This window comes from Canis lupus, chromosome 3 (genome assembly GCF_011100685.1).
Source record: "Canis lupus familiaris isolate Mischka breed German Shepherd chromosome 3, alternate assembly UU_Cfam_GSD_1.0, whole genome shotgun sequence".
Classification (NCBI taxonomy): Eukaryota; Metazoa; Chordata; class Mammalia; order Carnivora; family Canidae; genus Canis; species Canis lupus.
The window spans coordinates 47056818-47062817 of record NC_049224.1 but is presented as its reverse complement, the minus strand read 5'-3'; positions in this window follow the sequence as shown (position 1 = coordinate 47062817).

The following is a 6000-nucleotide window of genomic DNA, read 5'->3' as shown; positions in this document are numbered from 1 at the left end:
AATCAAAAGAATGTACAGTCCATTCACTGCACAGACCCAAGGCATGAATGGAATTTTTCAAAGGCAATAGAACTCCATACTAGGTAGCTGTCATGTGCCCGTTCTGGAATGAGAAATTAATAACCTCCTAGAATCGTTCATTATAAGATTTGAGTAAAGAAAAGATGATTAAATCTCTAAGTGATAGACTTGCTGATTTCTCTGATTCAGAATGATTAAGATCAGCTGGCCAAGGGCATGAGGACTCCTACCTTCCCAGGGGGAAGTACCCCTCTGTGTTTGCCTGCCTGCCTGCTTGGCTGAGGATGTCTTTAGGGGGACTTCGAGGCAATGACCCCATCTGGCTGCTCACCCTGATGTTTGCTTCACATGCAGCACCGAGTGGGGGTGCTTCAGACTTCAGTGTTGCTGCAATGCACCACAGTGTGGGTTCCCAGCCTCATGTCATCATGTCTCATTTGAATTATTTCTTTGCCCCATCCCATAGGGGCACCTGGGTGGCTCAGTTGAGTGTCCAACTCTTGGTGTCTGCTCATGTCATGATCTCAGAGTCCTGGGATCGAGCTCCACCTCGGGCTCCCTGCTCAGTGTGGAGTCTACTTGTCCCTCTACCTCTGCTCATTCCTTCTCTCACTCTCTCTCTCTCTCTCTCTCTCATAAATAAATAAATAAATAAATAAATAAATAAATAAAGTCATTAAAAAAGTAAAGTATAATCCAAGCAAGTTGGGAACTATATAACCACAGTGGCTATGATTCTGAATACAAAAGAAAAAAAAAAAACCCAGCAGAATGTCAAGAGTGAGACTACTGAAAAGACTCGCCCAATACATCTTGATTTTCTTCCTCTGGATTCTTCCCCATCTGTGCCAAGGATTTTTGTAAAGACTCAAACACCCTGACTCATCTATTCCATCAGTCCCAGTGAGATGTTTTACTCCAAAGGGTGGGGTGGTCCTCTGTGTGTCCTGTTGTAGAGGAAGAGGGAAATGTCTTCATTGGGAGGCTCATTTGTAGGAAGAGAAGAGAACAGCATCCCCTTCCTCATTTTCCTCCCAGGTGGGTCTGCTGATGTCCCCCTCCTCTGAGCAGATGCCCCCTCACTTTCCCTATCAATGTCATCAGGCCTGGATGTGTGTTATGATGACACCCTCCCACCTCCCCAGAGAAGTGAGGGCTTAGAAGAAATCAGACATACCCGTATTACTTTGCTGAGGTTACTGTAGCAAAGCGATTGCGTGGCTGAGACAACAGACATTTCTTTTCTCATGTTTCTGGAGGCTTGGAGTCAGAGATCAGAGCATGGGCAGGGGTGGTTTCTTCTGAGGCTTCTCTCCTTAGCTCGTAGGGGACCATCTTCTCGATGTGTCCTTGCATGGTCTTCCTTCCATATCTATCTGTGTTCAAATATCCTCTTCTTTTAAAGACTCCAGTCCTATTGGATGAGGGCCCACCCCTCTGGCCTCATTTTAATGTAATCACCTCTTTAAAGGCCTTACCCCCAAATATAGTCACATTCTGAGGTCCTGGGCTTAGGACTTCAACATATGAATTTTAAGAGGGCTCTTCTTACCTCCCTCTCTTGCAAGCATCTATTGATAGAAAGCTTGGAGCTGGTCCTTTGCGGGGAGTTTCTTGGCCTTCACTTTATCTTTGAGTCTCAGCCAATTGCTGTGCTTCTCTTCATACCAGGTCACCAGCCTCCCTGGGACTGAGTTTTCACCCCATGGACTTGTCTAGGATGGAAGTTTCTCTTTTGAGATACCAACCTTTTTGACAAGTCTTTGGTGCCTAATTAATGTTCACTATTTTCTTTCCTGGATTTGTCCCTATGTTCCCAGCCTCCTGGGGTCCCTGGCTTTAGCTTCCCATGGCCAAGTGTTCCAAAATAGCCGGTTTCATCCATTGCCCCACTCACTGGAGGCCTTAGTTTCCTGAGAATCCTGTTAAGCCCACTCAGCCAACTGAACATCCTTGGCCAAATCATTTTTTTAAGGACTGGGGCTCTAGATCTACAGAAGTCTTCTTCAGAGGTTAATGTCTATGGAAGACAAAGTATCCCTACTCTTTAGCCTCTTCCCTAGTCCCAGGGAGTAGATACTGACTTGTTATTTTGCTTTCAGGATCCTAGGTCTAAAATGAAGGCTGAGGATTCAGAAAGTGTGTGTATGTGTGTGTGTGTGTGTGTACAAAAGATGTGTGCATTTCAAAAGGAAACTGTCTTCCATTTTTCTTCTTTATTATAACCTCTTTGCTGTCCTTTGCTAAAGAAGCAAAGTGATTCTAGCATGCATCTTCCAATCGGTGAAGAAGAATGCATGGATGGTTTCCTACTAATGTGGGTCCCACATTCTGGAACTCTGGCAATTTGAAGAAGAGAAAATAACACAAAAGGGGTTGGGTGGGTTAAGCGAGTTTGCTTCACTGTGGTGGTCTTCAATCTCCTCGTCTGTAACTAGAGTTAGTAATGCTTGCCTTCCCCAAGTTGTTTTGAACTCTGAATACTGTGAGTGAGAATCTCTGCAAACTATAGTAGACTATAACAAGTCAGAGTTTTCAAAAATGTACATTTATGATTAAAACAACCGTCACCATATGGTGTGGGAAGAAAGAAAGGGCTGAAAGGGAAACACTGAATTATTATCCCCAGAAATTTTTAGCTTTGCAAGAAACACGCGTTAGGAATTATAAGGGCAGACAGATTTAATCAGGGGTCCCTACAAAAGCAATCAAGATCAAATGAACTGTAATTACAGTAATCAGTTCATGAACTTTAATGCCACGTTCCTAATTTCAAATATTATGAAGTCCTGCATAGTGAATCAATCTGTCATTGCAAAGATAATAAAATTTTCATGTCTGATGAGATATATTCTATTTGACTGAAAATTTGTCATTCTTTTCATCAGCAGCCTCATTAGGGTCACTGTTTTATAATTTTAATTAAAGTGAATGAATCTTATGAATATATCTATCATCTCTCTTTCTCTTTCTCTCTGCATCTCCTTATTTATCCACAAAAGTTTAAAATAATAGATTTAATATAACTGGTTATGCTTATACGACTCCCCTCCAAATTTCTCCTTAAAGATTATTTTCTCCGAGAAGCCCTCCCTAGACCCCAATTAAATCAGGTTCTCTGATTATCAAACCCCACAGTGGGCCAGCATCTTTCTGTAGCGTGTCCCAATCTGTAGTTCTATCTTTACTTTTGTGACTATGTGTTTAATGTTTGTGCCTCATGGTCCAGACTGGAAGACTCAAGAGGGTGGAGAGATTGACCATGTCATCCACATGGCCTATGGTGGGACTCTTAGATTCAATCAACCTCACTCTCTGTGGCCTGTGAGGTGCTTTGTGGGTTGAGGTCTATTTCCCATGCCACCTCCTTTTCTGTTTTTCAAAATCCCTGGCACATTTCTACTACTGGTCTATTATACTTGATGTTTTCTCTGCCTGGAACTTTCTTCCTCCAGATTTTGCCTGGCTGTCTTCCATGCAAAATGTCATCCAAATGTCACTGTCTTAGCAAGCCTGTCTCTGATCTCACACATCAAAACTAGAGATGCCCCCCTCTGCATTCATCCTTAATTTTATTTCCTTCTTTTGTTTTTCTTTCCATGCACTTGCCACTATATGAATTATCTTTCTTATGTACATATCTATGTTCTTAAGTGTATTTTTGTATATTTATTACCTGATCCCTTCTAAGATGTGAGATCTCTGAAAGCAAAACTCTATCTCTTTGATTTAATGATGCTTGATCTTTGTAAGTACACAAATACTTGTTATATGGATAAATACATGATCAATACCTATTTGAAGGTATATTTTGGATGAGTGAAATGAACAATCACTAAGTGAACTTTATTTGATTGATTGATTGATTGTATATTTTTTTCTTGGAGTTCGATTTGTCAACATATAGTATAACACCCAGTGCTCATCCCTTCAAATGCCCCCCTCAGTGCCCATCACCCAGTCGCCCCATCCCCTCGCCCCCCTCCCCTTCCACTACCCCATGTTTGTTTCCCAGAGTTAGGAGTCTCTCATTTTGTCACCTTCTCTGATTTTTCCCACTCATTTTCTCTCCTTTCCCCTATAATCCCTTTTACTACTTTTTATATTCCGCATATGAGTGAAACCATATAATTATTGTCCTTCTCTGATTTACTTACTTCACTCAGCATAATACCCTCCAGTTCCATCCACGTCGAAGCAAATATTGGGTATTTGTCATTTCTAATGGCTGAGTAATATTCATTTTTATTTTTCTTAAAGATTTCATTTATTCATGAGAGACACACAGAGAGGCAGAGACATAGGCAGAGGGAGAAGCAGGCTCTCTGCAGGGAGCCCCATGTGGGACTCAATCCCTGGACTCTGGAATCATGCCCTGAGCCAAAGGTAGATGGGCTTAACCGCTGAGTCACCCAGGCATCCCTAAGTGAACTTTATTATAACAAGTTTATTCAGGTAAGATTTAAGAAAAATTACAAATCATGCTTTGGCATTCCATTGAAAATAAGAGTTCTGTTAGGAACTGATTTGCCTCTGGATAGTCACTTGTAAAAGCAGACAGGACTTCTCAAGTAGATATGAATTCCATTCGGAAGTGGGTGAAAGGTGTTGATGCTACTGGGCCCAGGTGTTCCTCAGCTCCTTTTGGCTCCTGGCCATGCACAAGGTTGATATGGCTCCAAGTTCCTAACTGGAATGTGTCTTCAGAGTTCTGTCCTTGAGAAGATTCTACTTTGAGCCATAGAACTCCCCGGCATAGATTATTTGTGAGTAGAAACAAGGATTAAAATCAATGCCTTTGAAGAGTGCCTAGGTGGCTCAGTTGGTTAAGTATCTGACTCTTGATTTCAGCTCAGGTCATGATCTCAGGATTGAGAGATTGAGTCCTGTGTCAGGCTCTTTGTTCAATACATTCTGCTTGTCTCTTTCCAACCACCCACTCAAGTTAATAAATAAAATCTTAAAAAAAAATCAATGTCTTTGAGGCCAGGTAATTGTTCCAAATAGATTCACTGTGAATGTAGGTTTTGTGTTGACTCTGAGCCATGCCCTTTGCACTCTTTCCTTTGAATATCTGAGGCCACCTGGTCTTTAGCTGAAGAGATGGTCCTATGTAGACTCAGACAAACCCTCTGGAAGGCATGGACACTTACAATGCTTTAGCTCATCACTCCAGCCCCCAGAACTGAGTTATATTTTCCACTGTATTTCTTGACTTTGACGTCTAGTCTTGTTATAGCATCTTCAAGGATTCCATTACTTTGCTGTAGTTATTGTTGACAATTCATCACTTGACCCTATGGAAAATTCCTGAAACCAGTGCTTTGCTAGTAACCTCTCTTGACATTCTTCCTGCAGCGAGTACATCTCTTATTCCACAGTTATCTTTGTTTATCCTGGTAACAGCACTTCTACAGTATTTTTTTGTTTTTTATTGATAATGGTTTAAAATTTCCTTAACTTGGGTACTATTTTTTAGTAGTAATATGCATATATTAACCTTTTAAGAATTTTACTAAAATTACTTAATGCAACTTAAATTTCTATATTCATCTATAGGTTTTATCTGTTATGGATTGGAATTCAATCTTTCTTTCTTTCTTTCTTTCTTTCTTTCTTTCTTTCTTTCTTTCTTCTTTATTTCTTTCTCTTTCTTTTATAGCAGCTTTATTGAGATGCAATTCTGGTAGTAAGAAATTTGTCCTCTCCTAAAGAAAGGGAATTCTAGCAGGCAATTTTAAATACCTTTTAGTTTCCTGAAGGGTAAGAGTATCTTTGTCAAGCAAGGTAGGTCATTTGGATCACATCTGATAGTTTATGCTAAGGGAGATGCTAAGTTATGCTGAAGAGATGATACTTGGTCATGCCAGAAAGACCAACCAAGTGAGTAGACAGTTGGGGCTTTGAAGTACCTGATATCACTAACACCACTTTTGGGCAAGGAAGAAGGCCTGGAAATTGACTTTAGCCATATGTGCC